General features: G+C 42.3%; 1 protein-coding gene across 5 annotated transcripts in view; it reads right to left on the bottom strand.

Annotated features, from left to right (window-relative positions):
* Nucleotides 1–18,049, bottom strand: part of LOC143773852 (teneurin-2-like) — a 2,235,081-nt gene that overhangs the window by 2,090,005 nt on the left and 127,027 nt on the right. Inside the window, exon 3 of one of the 5 annotated variants that reach the window (XM_077261180.1) lies at nt 10,163–10,199. The exons of the other annotated variants lie outside the window; for them this stretch is intronic. The gene's annotated coding sequence lies outside the window, so the exon portion shown is untranslated. The remainder of the gene's footprint in view (nt 1–10,162; nt 10,200–18,049) is intronic. 5 annotated transcript variants of the gene reach the window in all.

The following is an 18,049-nucleotide window of genomic DNA, read 5'->3' as shown; positions in this document are numbered from 1 at the left end:
TGTGCTGTGAGCGCCGACCACAGGGTGGCGCTCACAGCTGCCGGGGATCAGTAACCATAGAGGTCTCAAGGACCTCTATGGTTACAATGTACAAGCATCGCCGACCTCCGATCATGTGACGGGGGTCGGCGATGTGCTCATTTCCGGTCGCCCGGCCGGAAGAGAAGGTTAAAAGCCGCTGTCTGCGTTTGACAGCGGCATTTAACTAGTTAATAGGCACAGGTAGATCGCGATTCTGCCCACGCCTATTATGGGCACATGTCAGCTGTTCAAAACAGCTGACATATCCCAGCTTTGATGCAGGCTCACCGCCGGAGCCTGCATCAAAAGGGGCTTCTGACCTCGGACGTACTATCCCGTCCGAGGTCAGAAAGGGGTTAAAAGAGGTCAGGAATGCCGAAAAAGTAATCTAAAATGTTCAGAGTCCTGACAACAGGATACTTGTCAAATAATAGCCAGAGATAGTGTTGTTCTCTAAATACACAGCTTAATCAGAAATGTTCTTTAAATGTGTAGTTACCATTTAATTGTGTATAGACACATTTTTAAACACCTGAATCTGATACAATTGATGATAAAGTTGGTACGAAAACCATAGCTGGGCAGAAAATGCTGCAGTCAATATTTGTAAATTTAGTTCCGGGACCAGTTTGGTGCAACAACTGATAAGATGGATGACAAAAATTATTCTATCAAAAATTATCAGATATCAGTTTCACTTCACTGCAAAGAAAAAGTAATGGATGACAGACTATAGAAAAATCAAGCCTAAAAAAAAAATCATCATTTTTACCTATGGTTTGTTGTCCCCTATTTTTAGCAGTTTAGATATGAATTCTTTCTTATATATTTTACTGCATTTTTGAGAGACTATTTGCATTTTCTATCACTTAGATTTTTGAAGCTGTAAACTGTCAATGATTCTATACATTAAATCGAAGTAGACATATATGTATCTTTATACAAGTAGGTTTTCCTTGGTATTTTAATTTATGATGTGCATTTTCTTTGCTTTGTGTTAAATATTCAGTGTATGGTTGAAGGACTTATTCAAATGGAACTAGGAGGTAGGTACTAAGTACATATGACCTAAGCTCATATTTTATGTACATGATGGGACATTCTGTTTGTAACAAGTTTTTAATCTGAATTAATCCCAATACTTTACAGATAAATAACATTCAGTGCCTTTGTAACTAGAATCTTCAGTTCAGTGTTTGGTAATTCATTTGTGTATTTCCAGCACTTTAACTGATGTTTTTCCAGTTCAAGTACATTAAGATAAATGACAAACAGTAATAGTATTTTTTTTAATTGTATTCTATATCTATCCAATAGGGATACTTTACTGGCAATAATAGTAATAACAGATAATAGTACATGGCAGTTTTGCAGAAACAGGTGCTAAAGAATTTTTCCTGATATAGAACACAACTATAAAAAAGTTTTAATTTATACAAGGCACTCAATGAGAGCTAGAGAAAATTATGAACCAAAACTGCATGCTGCATTTAACTTAAGCACAAACAGCCTAAGGCCGTAAGAGATGAATTTAATATTTAATTTTGCTCATATTTCTTTGACGTTAAATTAGCTCATACAACCAATATGTATTCCAATTCATTGGCAAATAAGATTTTTAGGTTATTCTAAGTAAAATTATGATATTATTATGATGAAGATTATTACTGGAAAATATATGTCTTTTCTTGTTTATAATCAACATACAAATCAGGATACTCAGTATATATACTAATATTAGCGATGAATGAATCTGTTTAAATTTGCCTCAAACTTTATGTTATGTGAATTCAGCAAAAAAGGAACCTCGTCAAAGACGTAAGCGAAACTCATGTCGGACACGTGCAGTAACTGTGGGGTTAGCATCCACCATTTATCTGTCAACTACTTGTCCATTATGCTGTTGCACTAGCTTACTCTATGCATGTGTGAACAGTGACCATTCTGGTTGTATAGCCTCTTTGCACAGTTAATCTAATAGCACGTGTCATTTGAGAATACATGGATTATACCACTTGGTTTTATTATATTATATTTATTTAAAGTGGCATCTACTACCAATATTTATACCACTCTTTTATGACTGTTTTAGTCAGAGCATTCTGTTCATGCATGAAAATAACTATAATATTTATGATTTTTTTCACATAATGCTTTTTGAGACGTTGAATTATACTTCTGTGACAAATCGGATGTAATTGCATCCTGAATATAATAACTGTATAATATGATTTTTCTGTTTATATTGCAGTATACAGCAGCATTTTAGTGTAATTTTTTCTTTTGGTGCTGTATTCAATCGTCCCCTATATTGTTACTTATGAGTATATGTCACATTGTGATGGTCCCATAGCTTGCACTCTTTGAGGACGGTTTCCCCTTGCTGTTTTTTAATTGATTTTATATATTTTTCATGAATTCAGATGTGTATCATGTTTATAGGTTTATATTATTTAGTGGGCAAACAACACTTATTTACTAATTCATCTGTGTTAATCACAGATCCCTTTGACAAAACCCCATCTGGTTCTCCACACAGCTCTCATTATCCTGTGATATGATACACATCAGTGCCTTGACCAATTCCATGTCATGATTAGAGATGAGCAAATTTGATCCATTCAGGGCTTATTCGGCAAGCTATAGTGCTTAACAAATAAGCTGCAGAGTATGTCAATGACATAATCATTGCCAGTGGCGCCAACCCAGAGTGATGATATTGGAGGGAATTACGTGGAGTGGCAAGGCAAACACAATTTGTTTTTCACTTGTTTCCTTGACCAATCAGCAAAATAGCAGCTGGCTGCCATGTTGCTGAATTTGCACAAAGTGAATTAAAAAAATCAGATTTAGAGGGCTTCAATTTGTTTGTCAAATTTGAGGCCATTTTTTATTTTTCCCAGGACCGTGATAAAACATATATAAATTTAAATTGAATGTTTAGACCAAGATTGAGCGACCTGCTGAATTCAAACTTGTACGGACTTGCTGATTACACTGGTCAACAGCATTTTTGGTGCCAAAGATATTTCATCGAATTTAGGGTATTTTTGGGGTGCTGATTCTGAATATGTCATCAGTTTTGCCAGATTGGCTCAAGTTTTTGAGATTTTTGGTATCTTATTTATAGCACTTGTTGGTAAATGCGACGCATCATCTCATTAATTTCTTTGGATTAGTACTTGAACTGAGCAGTTCTCAATATAGTTTTGTGTTAATTAGTGTTCTAAAAGTTTGTTCATAGCTTGATTTTTGCACTAACTTTATGTTGTTGTCTGTTTTCCAGTGAAAAGCATGAACTCATCAAGAAGAAGTTGTCTTAACGATCCAGACTCATTCTGTTACATTTGTTGTGAATACACACTGCCAAAACATAGAAGAAACATAACAGACTTCGTAAAAAAAGTGTATTTTGCCTATTTTGGGGTTATGCTTGGGGACCAAGACAAGTTTTGGGCACCACACATAGTGTGCAAAGCATGTATCGAATTATTACGAAAATGGAGCAAAGGACAAAGAAAAAGCTTCAAATTTGGTGTTCCAATGGTGTGGAGAGAGCCAAAAAATCATCATGATGACTGTTATTTATGGTAAACACAGGTACAGGCACATCTTCACAATGAGGGACAGGCCTTCTTGCAGATTCCATGTTACTCCCATTTTCGTTTCTTATGCTTATTGAATCCTTGCACTTGCACTGCACAGAAATAACAGTCATCATGATGATTTTTTGGCTCTCTCCACACCATTGGAACACCAAATTTGAAGCTTTTTCTTTGTCCTTTGCTCCATTTTCGTAATAATTCGATACATGCTTTGCACACTATGTGTGGTGCCCAAAACTTGTCTTGGTCCCCAAGCATAACCCCAAAATAGGCAAAATACACTTTTTTTACGAAGTCTGTTATGTTTCTTCTATGTTTTGGCAGTGTGTATTCACCACAAATGTAACAGAATGAGTCTGGATCGTTAAGACAACTTCTTCTTGATGAGTTCATGCTTTTCACTGGAAAACAGACAACAACATAAAGTTAGTGCAAAAATCAAGCTATGAACAAACTTTTAGAACACTAATTAACACAAAACTATATTGAGAACTGCTCAGTTCAAGTACTAATCCAAAGAAATTAATGAGATGATGCGTCGCATTTACCAACAAGTGCTATAAATAAGATACCAAAAATCTCAAAAACTTGAGCCAATCTGGCAAAACTGATAGCATATTCAGAATCAGCACCCCAAAAATACCCCAAATTCATTAAAATATTTTGGACACCAGAAAAAAATTTTTTTTTTGTTGACCTGTGTTATTAACTGATATAGCCAAGTTGCTATATACTGTGAGGAAACTAAGTTTTTGATACACTGCCAATTTTGCAAGTTTTGCCACCTATAAATAACGGAGAGGTATGTAATTTTTATCTTAGGTTCACTTCAACTGTGAGAGACAGAATTAAAAAGAATATCTAGAAAATCACATTGTTTCATTTATAATTAATTTTCATTTCATTGTATGAAATAAGTATTTGATACAGTTGAAAACAGAACTTAATATTTGGTACAGCAGCCTTTGTATCAGACAGAGGTCAGATGTTTCCTGTAGTTCTTGATCAGGTTTGCACACAGCACAGCAAGGATTTTGTCTCACTCCTCTGTACAGGTCTTCTCTAGATTGTTCAGGTTTCGGAGCTGTTAATGGGCAACATGTAGTCTCAGCTCCCTCTAAATATTTTCTATTGGGTTTAGGTCTAGATACTGGCTAGGCCATTACAGGACCTTGAAATGCTTCTTATGGAGCCACTCCTTAGTTGCCCTGGCTGTGTGTTTCAGGTCATTGTCATGCTGGAAGACCCAACCATGACCCATTTTAAATTCTTTTACTGAGAGAAGGAGGTTGTAGGCCAAAATCTCGCAATGCATGACCCCGTCCATCAGGATTCAAACTCAGAAGCACTTGTGCACCATGCGGCAGCTCTTCCCTCTGAGCTATTCAGCTCGATGGATTGTTTCTGATTGTCTCCACCCTGATTGAACACCCTATTTAAACCTGGCATTGCACTCCCTACCTTGTAAGATTATTGAGCTACCAGTCTCTTGTCAAGCTTCCTTTCACCTGCTGCTTATTCTCAAGATTCTACTGCTGCTCTGTGTACCAACCTCAGGCTATATCTGAGTACACAATGGGCTGCTCCTTAAAACTACATTGCTGCACATATGTACCAACTTCTTAGCTATCCCTGCCTATGCTACATGCTGTTCCTTAAAATGACATTCCTGATCTGTGTACCGGCTCCTTAGCTATCTCTAACTAAGCTACCTACCACTGATGCTCCTATTGCTTGCAATACCACTACTCCAATCCAGGTCAGTCCATAACACCATCTTCCCTTCAATACTGTGCAATCATCCTGTTTACTTTTGCAGAAAAGCATCCCCAAAGTATGATGTTTACCCCAAAATGTTTTATGGTTGGGATGGTATATTCTTGGGGTTTTACTCATCATTTTCTTCTTCCAAACACGGCGAGTGGAGTTTATACAAAAAAGTTCTATTTTGGTCTCATCTGACAACATGTCTTTCTCCCATGGCTCCTCTGAGTCCTCCAGATGGTCATTGGGGAACTTTAATTGGTGTCCTTAGACAGCTTTTTGTTTTTGCCCAGGGTGGAGAGGTTGTTGTGTGATTATTAACTAAGTGTGTGGACAGGTGTCTTTGAGTGCAGAGTAGGAGGGCTTCTTAAAGAGAACTAACAGGTCAGTGAGAGCCAGAATTCTTGCTGGTTGCTAGATGATCAAATACTTATCTCATGCAATAAAATTCAATTTATTTAAAAATCATACAATGTGATTTACTTATTATTTTGAGATTCTCTGTCTCACAGTTGAAGTGTATATCTAAGATAAATGTTACAGACCTCTCCATTCTTTGTAGGTGGGAAAACTTGCAAATTTGGAGGTGCATCAAATACTTATTTTCCCCACTGAATTTTCCAATGCATTTTATGCTGTGTCAGATCCTTACGCTGTAATAGTATACAACTATTTACTACTGAGCCTTTATGATATTAAGATTTTACTTTTCCGCATAACTCCTAACAAATATATAAATCAGTATTCTCTTATTTCCAGTTCCATTGAGTATTCTAACAGTTCTATTAATAAGTGCATTTTTTTCTTTTTAAATATTTTTATTGAATTTTGTATTAAAACAAGGTGGTGGATAAAGGGAAGAAAAGGGGGTAGGGGTTAACATTGGAAAGGGGAAAAGAAGAGGAAAAGGTTCAGCAAAATTAGATAACCATTTATCAATCTCAAATAGGCAAGAAGCAAATCAAAGAATAAGACCATTTGAATAAAATAAAATTAAATTAAAGTGCTATATTTAACCTTATGTGATATAATTGGAAAGAGATATAAAATAGCAGTTTCACCTTCTTTGCATATCTACCAGACATTTACTTATTATGAAACTTAGTCATAGTCATAGTCATAGTTATTAAGGTTGAAGGAAGACTTTAAGTCCATCTAGTTCAACCCATAGCCAAACCTAACATGCCCTAACATGTTGATCCAGAGGAAGGCAAAAAAAACCCATGTGGTAAGAGTAAGCTCCACCATGGGGAAAAAAATTCCTTCCCGACCCCACATACGGCAATCAGACTAGTTCCCTGGATCAACACCCTATCAAGGAATCTAGTGTATATACCCTGTAACATTATACTTTTCCAGAAAGGCATCCAGTCCCCTCTTAAATTTAAGTAATGAATCACTCATTACAACATCATACGGCAGAGAGTTCCATAGTCTCACTGCTCTTACAGTAAAGAATCCGCGTCTGTTATTATGCTTAAACCTTCTTTCCTCCAGACGTAGAGGATGCCCCCTTGTCCCTGTCACCGGTCTATGATTAAAAAGATCATCAGAAAGGTCTTTGTACTGTCCCCTCATATATTTATACATTAACATAAGATCACCCCTTAGTCTTCGTTTTTCCAAACTAAATAGCCCCAAGTGTAATAACCTATCTTGGTATTGCAGACCTCCCAGTCCTCTAATAACCTTGGTCGCTCTTCTCTGCACCCGCTCTAGTTCAGCTATGTCTTTCTTATACACCGGAGACCAGAACTGTGCACAGTATTCTAAGTGTGGTCGAACTAGTGACTTGTATAGAGGTAAAATTATGTTCTCCTCATGAGCATCTATGCCTCTTTTAATACATTATCATCCCAAAGCTTCCATTTTTCCAATATTTATTATACCGTTGGTATTGACTGCAAATATCAATTCCAATGCTTTGTGCTGGTGAATTTAATCCAGAATATCTGTGAAGTTGGGTGGTTTAGGTTTTTTCCACCAGAGGGCTAGTGTACTTTCAACCACTAGAAATATGTGTATTAGAATGTAAATAACCAGAGGATCAATTCCTTCCATGTCCAGGGAAAGGAGAGCCCTCTGGGGGGTAATCACAACATTTTTAACAAATTAATTATTTTGGTATGAGATTTTTGACCAGAGACGTTTTATGTTCGGGCAACCCAAGAATAGATGGTAGAAATTTCCCAGGTGTCCACATTTCCTACAGGACAAAGAAGAGTAATCTTGATATTGACAGTTTCTGATTGTCTCTACCCTGATTGAACACCCTATTTAAACCTGGCATTGCACTCCCTACCTTCTATAGTGCCTTGCAAAAGTATTTGGCTTCATGGAACTTTTCAACCTTTTCCCACATATCATGCTTCAAACATAAAAATACCAAATGTACATTTTTGGTGAAGAATCAACAACAAGTGGAAAACAATTGTGAAATTGAATGAAATGTATTGGTTATTTTAAATTTTTGTGGAAATTCAAAAACTGAAAAGTTGGCCATGCAATATTATTTGCCCCCTTTACTTTCAGTGCAGCAAACTCACTCCAGAAGTTCATTGTGGATCTCTGAATGATCCAATGTTGTCATAAATGCCTAATGATGATAAATATAATCCACCTGTGTGTAATCAAGTCTCCGTATAAATGCACCTGCTCTGTGATAGTCTCAGGGTTCTGTTTGAAGCACAGAGAGCATCATGAAGACCAAAGAATGCAACAGGCAGGTCCGTGATACTTTTGTGGAAAAGTTTAAAGCCGGATTTGGATACAAAATTATTTCCAAAACTTTAAACATCCCAAAGAGCACTGTGCAAGCGATCATATTGAAATGGAAGGGGTATCATATCACTGCAAATCTACCAAGACCCCGCCATCCCTCTAAACTTTCATCTCAAACAAAGAGAAGACTGATCAGAGATGCAGCCAAGAGGCCCACAATCACTCTGGATGAACTGCAGAGATCTACAGCTGATGTGAGACAGCTTGTCCATAGGTGAACAATGAGTCGTACACTGCACAAATCTGTCGTTTATGGAAGAGTGGCAAGAAGAAAGCCATTTCCCAAAGATATCCATAAAAAGTGTTGTTTAAAGTTTGCAACAAGCCACCTGGGAGACACACCAAACGTGGAAAAAGGTGCTCTGTCAGATAAAAACAAAATCGAACTTTTTGGCAACAGTGTGAAATGATATGTTTAGCGTAAAGGCAACACAGCTCATCACCCTGAACACACTATCCACACTTTCAAACATGGTGGTGGCAGTATCATGGTTTGGGCCTGCTTTTCTTCAGCAGGGACAGGGAAGATGGTTAAAATTGATGGGAAGATGGATGGCGCCAAATACAGGACCATTATTGAAGAAAACCTGTTGGAGTCTGCAAAAGACCTGAGACTGGGATGGAGATTTGTCTTCCAACAAGACAATGATCCCAAACATAAAGCAAAATCTACAATGGAATGGTTCACAAATAAACGATTGAGAATCTGTGGAAAGAACTGAAAACTGCTGTTCACAAACGATCTCCATCAAAGGTCACTGAGCTCGAGCTGTTTGCCAAGGAAGAATGGGCAAGAATTTCAGTCTCTCGATGTACAAAACTGATAGAGACATTCCCCAAGTGACTTGCAGCTGTAATCGCAGCAAAAGGTGGCACAACAAAGTATTAAGTTAAAGGGGCCAAATAATATTGCACGCCCAACTTTTCAGTTTTTGATTTTCCACAAAAATTTAAAGGGGTTGTCCACTACTTTCAATTATCCCCCCAATGTATCCCCCCGGGGCCCCTGATGAATTGTGTAAATACCTTGCATTGCCTTTTTCCCCTGTGAGCGGCGCTATGCTGGTGGCTGAGTCGGGGTCACGTGACCCCCAGGCTGCAGCCACCACTAATTTCCGCCGACGTCACATCAATTTCCAGACTCTGGAAATTGACGTGACGTCAGTAACAGGCGTGTCCCAGCCGCACAGGGCGGGACTGTGCTGTGCTGGGGGCGGGCGGGGCTTTGCTGGGGGCGGGGCTGTGCACTGCAGGTGTCTGGTGCTGGGATCTGCTTGCTGAGATGTGCTGCGGCGGCTGATCCCGTGGCTGTGGCCGGTCCCGCGGCGGCGGCCGGTCCCGCGGCGGCTGGTGCGTCGGTGGCCGGTGCCCTGGCGGCGGCTGCTGGTGCGTCGACGGCCGGCCCGGCTGCGCGGCGGCCGGTGCCGTGGCGGCGGCTGCGGCCGGTGCTGAAGGTGGCTGTGCGGTGGTGGTGGCGGCGGCATTGTCTCTGTGTACAGGCATGTCCGATGGGACTACAAGTCCCATCGGGCTCTGCCTGCTACAGTGACAGTGAGTGACAAATGAGCCAATGATGGGACAGTAGTAGTCCCATCATCCGGCTAATGTGTTGAATGTAAAAAAAAAAACAAAAAAAAAAAAACACATATACAGTACATACATACATAGAACACATACAGGACATGCGCCATGCAACGACATGCGCCATGCGCCGACATGCTGCATGCGCCGACATGCTGCATGCGACGACATGCGCCATGCGACGACATGCGCCATGCGACGACATGCTGCATGCGACGACATGCGCCATGCGACGACATGCGCCATGCGACGACATGCGACGACATGTGCCATGCGACGACATGCGCCATGCAACGACATGCGCATACAGTACATACATACAGTACATACATACAGACATACAGTACATACATACATACATACATACATTACATACAGTACATACATATAGACATACAGTACATACTCACCATCACTTGTCACTTTGATCCCCGAAGCCATTGTCATCTGTAAAAAATATAAAAAATTATAAACAAACACTATACTCCCTGATCCGCAGAAATCCAATTAAAACGAGTGTCCCACAACGATCTCCCGTGGAGAGCAGGAGCATCAGCTGACGCAACCACTCACCAGGGGCACCAGGAACACAATGAGGGGAGGAAGGTATCCTTCCACAATGTATTCCCCGCAATGTATTCCTACGCCCCTGTGAGAAAATAGTCCCTTGTCTCACTTTATGGCATGCTGTATGAGAAAGTTACCACGCAGCTTTTTGCCATAAAGTGAGACCAGTGAACTTTAGTAACCTCAGTGATACACTGCAGGAGCCATTGCCTCCTGTCAGTGTGTCACTGAGGGTCCTATAGAGCGGTGACATCAACCCTAACCGTAAACATGACAGAAATGCGTGGCACTTTAATACGTGACACTGAAATACGTGGCACGTGGCACTTACATACGTGGCACTTAAATCCGTGGCACTTAAATCCGTGGCACTTAAATCCGTGGCACTTAAATCCGTGGCACTTAAATACGTGGCACTTACATAGGTGGCACTTAAATCCGTGGCACTGAAATCAGTGGCACGTGGCACTGAAATACGTGGCACTTAAATCCGTGGCACTGAAATACGTGTCACGTGGTACTTAAATACGTGACACTTAAATACGTGGCACGTGGAACTTTCATATGTGGCACTTATCTACGTGGCACTTTTATACGTGGCACTGAAATACGTGGCACTGAAATATCGTGGCACTATGACTGTCAGAAAATGTTCATTAAACGGTTAGGGGTGAGGTTAGGGGTAGGGTTAGGGTTTGGATCCCTTTATCACCCTGATGGTGGTGGGTGGTGTTTCAGTGTTTTTTTCTGTTTTTTTCTATAAAAACGCATGCGTTTTTAACACAAACGCATGTGCTTAAATACGCATGCGTTTACATAGACAGCAATGCATTTTTTTGCCGCAAATAAACGCATGCGTTTTTTTGCGGCAAAAAACCGCCGCTAAAAATTACTACAGGTTGCATTTCTGCAAATGAACGCGCGCGTACAAAAACGCATGCGTTGCCGAAAATGCGTCAAAACGCATGTGAAAAAACGCATGCGTATTTAATGTTAAGTATAGGAAAAAAAACGCATGCGTTTTTTAGCGCTAAAACGCAGCGTCCAAAAACGCAAGTGTGAAACCAGCCTCAGTGCCGGAATTGGCGCATCTTACAGATGCGCCATTTCTGGGGTGGCTGCGGACTGGTATTTGTAGCAGGGGGGGGACCAATATCCATGGCCCCTCTCTAGGCTATGAATATCAGCCCGCAGCTGTCTGCATAGCCTTTCTGGCTATAAAATATAGGGGGACCCCACGTCATTTTTTTGGGAGGGTCCCCCTATTTTAATAGCCAGTAAAGGCTACGCAGACAGCTGCGGGCTGATATTCATAGAAGACTACAAATATTGGCCCCCGGCGGTCGGCTTTCTCCCTCTTGCACAGAAAATTGCGCGGGAGCCCACGCCGTTTTTTTCAGTTTTTTATTAAATTAAACGCTCATTAAGGCCTGTTTCACACTTGCGTCAGCACGGGTCCATCGCTATGCGTTGGGCCGACGTACCGACGCACGTTGTGAAATTTGTGCACGTCGTGGGCAGCGGATGCAGTTTTTCAATGCATCCGCTGCCCATTCTGAAGTCTGGGGAGGAGGGGGCGGAGTTTTGGCCGCGCATGCGCGGTAGAAAATGGCAGACGCGATGGACGTGCCAACGGTCCGCCAAAACACGACGCATCCGTTGCACGATGGACGCGACGTGTGGCCATCCGTCGCGATCCTTCACTAATACACGTCTATGGGTAAAAAACGCATCCTGCGAGCACATTTGCAGGATCCGTTTTTTTCCCAAAAAGACGGATTGCGGAAAACGCAAGTGTGAAAGTAGCCTTATAGAAACATCGGCCTTTCTATTATATATCTATGGATATATCTATCTATAGATATATTTATCTATAGATATATCTATAGATACATAGATGTATCTATCCATATATTTGGGTGCTTTCACACATCAGGTTTTTGCCGTGAGGCACAATCTGGCGAGTTTTGAAAAAAACGGATCCATTTTTTTCCGTCGGATCCATTTTTTTCTCATAGAGTTTCATCCGTTTTTTGCCGGATCCATCAAAAAAGCTGTTTCCGCTGGATGGAAAACACATACAGAGGAACGTTTTTTCTGTCCGGTGAAAAAACGCACAGCGATGGATCCGGCAAAAAAACGTATGAAACTGAGCTGTGAAATGATGAATCCGGCCTTGGATGAATGTTTCCATTCAAATCATGCACATTTTCCTTTATTTACTTATTTCCAAAAACGGCATTAAAACCGCGCATAAACCGCACCAAAAAAAGCATCAAAACTGCACCAAAAACTGCATCAAAACTGCACCAAAAACTGCATCAAAACCTGGTGCAGTTTTGCAGTTTTGGTGCGGTTTTGATGCAGTTCTTGGTGTGGTTTTGGTGCGGCTTTTTCCGCAGCATGTGCACAACAAGTCTGCGGCTCCCACAGACTTACATTGGTTGTACACTACACTGCGGATTTGATGCAATTCAGTGCAGCAAAAAACGCTGCGGATCTGCAATCAGATCCGCAACGGGTGCACACAGCCTTAGCATTTAGTGAACCTAGCCAAAAAGCCAAGCAAAAAACAAGTGTGGGATTGCACTTTTTTGCCATTTCATTGAACTTTGAATTTTTTTCACATTTTCTGCTACACGACATGGTAAAACCAATGGTGTCGTTCAAAAGTAGAACTTGTCACGCAAAAGATCACATGGCCTGTAAGGTTTCTCTTACTGAGAGTGTTGGGGGACACTCGCTTAGCCACGATATTTAAGCACACAGCATGGGTTTTTATATCAAAACAGTCCATACGGTTTATTAAGCCACATAAACCGGGTTTAAACACAGTTCATTACATGGAACACAACAGGCACCAACAGTCTCTTTGGTACCTGACGGGAGCTCCTGCTCCACCTTGACGACTCTTCAACAGCCTTTGGGTAAGCTGCCTAACGGGGATCACCAACTTGCCTGGTCAATACACAGTAGTCAGTCCAGACCTCACCGAAGGACTCCAGCTTCCCCACACTCTGTTAACCCTCTTCCGGGTAAGCTGCCTAACGGGGATCACCAACTCGCCTGTCCGGCACACAGTAGTCAGTCCAGACCTCACCGAAGGACTCCAGCTTCCCCACACAGAAACAGACACTGGCCCAGCAGATCCTGGTGCTCACCTCGTACCCACAGGTCCTGGACCCCGTCCTCCACCTGTTAGCTTAGGTCCTGGACCCCGTCCTCCACCTATCAGCTTAGGCCCTGGACCCCGTCCTCCACCTGTCACAACAGGTCCTGGACCCCGTCCTCCGCCTGTCAGCTTAGGTCCTGGACCCCGTCCTCCACCTATCAGCTTAGGTCCTGGACCCCGTCCTCCACCCGTTACCTTAGGTTACCAGGATCACGCCGGTGGCCTAGTCCATGTTCTCAGGTGCTTGTAGGACCCTGGTCATTCCCAGGCCAATCCAGCACCTTCACCTCGTTCTCTGGTGCTTGCAGGACCCTGGTCATTCCCAGGCCAATCCAGCAGCATTCAGGACCCTAGTCATTCCTAGGACAGTCCTGCATCTTCGGGACCCTAGTCATTCCTAGGACAGTCCCCGGGACCCTAGTCATTCCTAGGACGGTCCCACCGGTCAGCGTTGTTCGATCTCAGGTGCTCTCCGGACCCCAGTCATTCCTGGGCCAATCCAGCACCATTCGGGACCCTAGTCATTCCTAGGACAATCCCCGGGACCCTAGTCATTCCTAGGACAATCCCCCTGGCCAGGTCCATACACAGGAACCACACAGGTTTCACACAGGACCTGCCGGACACGCCTCCCCTGTGACCCACAACCTGGTCACATTATATACCTGAAACCACACCCCTGGATGGGTGTGTGGATGTGTGGCTAGTCTGACCCTCCCGTCTCTCATGACTAGCCTAGTAAGTCACCCAAACTTAATTATACACATTGCAACAAAACTCTTGAGGGACTACAGGTCCCAGCATAACCACAATACATCTGACTTACTACGCAGACTCCTTCCGCGACACACATCGGCCATTCATAACACTGCCGATTACAGGTACACCATGAATATCACCACAACAGATACGCTTCCATGCATATCTCACAGAGCGCACAGAGCGCCCCCTAGCTACCACAGGGGTCACTACACCATCACATATATCACAGATCACATGGCCATATTGACGGAAAAATTATGTCTCTGCAAAGAAGGGGAGCGATAAACGAAAACAAAAAAGCTCCAGGGGGGAAGGGGTTTAGAAACATGGATATGGACATACCTATGGAAATAGACATAGATATATAGATATATCTGTATCTATCTATCTATCTATCTATCTATCTATCTATCTATCTATCTATCTGTCTGTCTATCCCATATCTATCTATCTATCTATCTATCTATCTATCTGTCCATTTATCTGTGTGTAATGGAGTGTGGGTTGGACAAATGTAAAAGAGGAGGTTGGACAGAAATGACATCACAAATCTTTCTGAAGCTAGAGGAGGGAGAGGAGGGAGGGATTGGGGTGTGTTTTGGAGTGGGTGTGGTAGGTTCGTGCTTAGTAGCAGTGCAATGCATCATGGAACTTGTAGTATTAGAGCACAGTAACTCAGGAGAAAGGAAGTTTGTTGTGAACTGTGTTTCTGGGCTCCCTCTGGTGGTCACTAACGGTATTGTGTTAGGCATGTCTTGTTGCAGGCCTGAGCTCCAGCTGTGTCGTTAAGCAGCGGGTGTTCCCTATTTAAGTCTCCTCCGGACTCAGTCTCTTGCCTGGCATCGTTGTATCCAGACCTATATGGTCTCCTCCGGATTCCTTTCAGTCTGTCTCATGCAAGAAAAACTAAGTCCGTTTTGTATAATTTGGATCGTTTGCATTTTTCAGTGTCTTTGTCCAGCTTGCTCAATATTTGATTTTCTGGCTCGCTGGAAGCTCTAGGGGGCTGATATTCTCCCTCCGCACCGTCAGTCGGTGTGGGGGTTCTTGAATGTTCAGCGTGGATGTTTTTGTAGGGTTTTCTGCTGACCGCATAGTCCACTATCTATTTTCTGTCTATCTAGACTAGTGGGCCTCACTTTGCTGAATCTAGTTCATCTCTACGTTTGTGTTTTCCTCTTGCCTCACCGTTATTATTTGTTGGGGGCTTTCTATATCTTTGGGGTTCAATTTCTCTGGAGGCAAGTGAGGTCTTATTTTCCCTCTAGGGGTAGTCAGTTCTCCGGGCTGGCTCGAGACGTCTAGAACCAATGTAGGCACGTTCACCGGCTGCTTCTAGTTGTGTGTGTTAGGATCAGGTATGCGGTTAGCCCAGTTTCCACCTACCTAGAGCAGTAATTATGTTTTTGCTATCTTGCCGGAATATCAGAGATCCTCTACCACTGGGATCATAACAGTATGCCAGGCCCAAAGAAAATGTTTATTGCATCGCAGAAGCGGGATTAAAAAGAAGTTCTGAGTTTTTTTATTTTTTATTTTTTTTTGTTGCTGCAGTTTTCCTAGCTTCTTCCATCCCCTTTTTCTCTGAGTGGATGGAACTCTGCTGCAGATATGAATGTCCAGACTCTGACTTCGAGTGTGGATCAGCTTGCTGCTAGGGTGCAAAGCATTCAGGATTTTGTTATCCATAGCCCTATGTCTGAACCAAAAATACCTATTCCTGAGCCGTTTTTTGGAGATAGATCTAAGTTCCTGAATTTTAGGAATAATTGCAAATTGTTTCTGTCTCTGAAACCTCGTTCCTCTGGTGATTCCGCTCAGGAAGTTAAGATTGTTATTTCCTTCTTGCGCGGCGACCCTCAAGATTGGGCCTTCTCTCTGGCGCCAGGAGATCCTGCATTGGTGAATATTGATGCGTTTTTCCTGGCAGTTGGTTTGCTTTATGAGGAGCCTAATCTTGAAAATCAGGCTGAAAAGATGTTGCTGGCTATCTCTCAGGGTCAGGACGAAGCTGAGGTATATTGTCAAAAATTTCGGAAATGGTCCGTGCTTACTCAATGGAATGAGTGTGCACTGGCCGCAAATTTCAGAAATGGTCTTTCTGAAGCCATTAAAGATGTGATGGTGGGGTTTCCTATCCCTACAGGTCTGAATGATTCAATGGCTCTGGCCATTCAAATTGATCGACGTTTGCGGGAGCGCAAATCTGTTAATCCTTCAGCGGTGCTGTCTGAACGGTCACCTGATTCTATGCAATGTGACAGAATTCTGACCAGAGTCGAGCGACAAAATCATAGACGTCAAAATGGGTTGTGTTTCTACTGTGGTGATTCAACACATGTTATCTCAGCATGCTCTAAACGCTTAAAAAAAATTGTTAATCCTGTCGCCATTGGTACTTTTCAGCCTAAGTTTATTTTGTCTGTGACTTTAATTTGTTCATTATCTTCTTACTCAGTTATGGCTTTTGTGGATTCTGGTGCTGCTTTAAGTCTGATGGATTTGTCGTTTGCCAAGCGCTGCGGTTTTGTCCTGAAGCCTTTGGAAAATCCTATTCCTCTTAGAGGAATTGATTCTACGCCATTGGCAGAGAATAAACCTCAGTATTGGACGCAAATGACCATGTGCATGACTCCTGTACATCAGGAGGTGATTCGTTTTCTGGTACTGCATAAAATGCATGATGTTGTCGTTTTGGGTCTGCCATGGTTACAGGCCCATAATCCAGTTTTAGATTGGAAAGCTATGACTGTGTCTAGTTGGGGGTGTCAGGGGTTTCATGGCGATTCTCCATTGGTGTCTATTGCTTCTTCTACTCCTTCTGAGATCCCTGAGTTTTTGTCAGACTTTCAGGATGTATTTAATGAGGCCAGGTCCAGTGCCCTTCCTCCTCATAGGGACTGTGATTGTGCTATAGATTTGATTCCTGGTAGTAAGTTTCCTAAGGGACGACTCTTTAATTTATCTGTGCCAGAACATGCCACGATGCGGAGTTATATAAAGGAGTCTTTGGAGAAGGGACATATTCGCCCATCCTCTTCTCCTCTTGGTGCAGGATTCTTTTTTGTGGGCAAGAAAGACGGGTCTTTGAGACCTTGTATAGATTATCGTCTTCTGAATAAGATCACGGTTAAATTTCAGTATCCTTTGCCATTGTTGTCTGATTTGTTTGCTCGGATTAAGGGATCCAGTTGGTTCACCAAGATAGATCTTCGTGGTGCGTATAACCTTGTGCGCATAAAGCAGGGAGATGAATGGAAAACGGCATTTAATACGCCCGAGGGTCATTTTGAGTACCTGGTGATGCCTTTTGGATTATCGAATGCCCCTTCTGTGTTTCAGTCCTTCATGCATGACATCTTCCGGAAATATCTGGATAAATTTATGATTATTTATCTGGATGATATTTTGTTTTTTTCTGATGATTGGGAGTCCCATGTGAACCAGGTCAGGATGGTGTTTCAGATTCTGCGGGAGAATGCTCTATTTGTGAAGGGCTCAAAATGTATCTTTGGGGTACAGAAGGTTTCTTTTTTGGGTTTTATTTTTTCCCCTTCTACTGTGGAGATGGAACCAGTCAAGGTCCGTGCCATTCATGACTGGACTCAGCCCACGTCTGTTAAGAGCCTGCAGAAGTTCTTGGGCTTTGCTAATTTTTACCGTCGTTTTATCGCTAATTTTTCCAGCATGGTTAAACCTTTGACGGATATGACCAAGAAGGGTTCTGATGTTGCTAATTGGTCTCCTGCGGCCGTGGAGGCCTTTCGGGAGCTGAAGCGTCGGTTTACTTCAGCGC

This window comes from Ranitomeya variabilis, chromosome 5 (assembly GCF_051348905.1).
Source record: "Ranitomeya variabilis isolate aRanVar5 chromosome 5, aRanVar5.hap1, whole genome shotgun sequence".
NCBI lineage: Eukaryota > Metazoa > Chordata > Amphibia > Anura > Dendrobatidae > Ranitomeya > Ranitomeya variabilis.
Note: the sequence above shows the minus strand (reverse complement) of the source record. Positions and strands in the feature narration are given on the sequence as shown.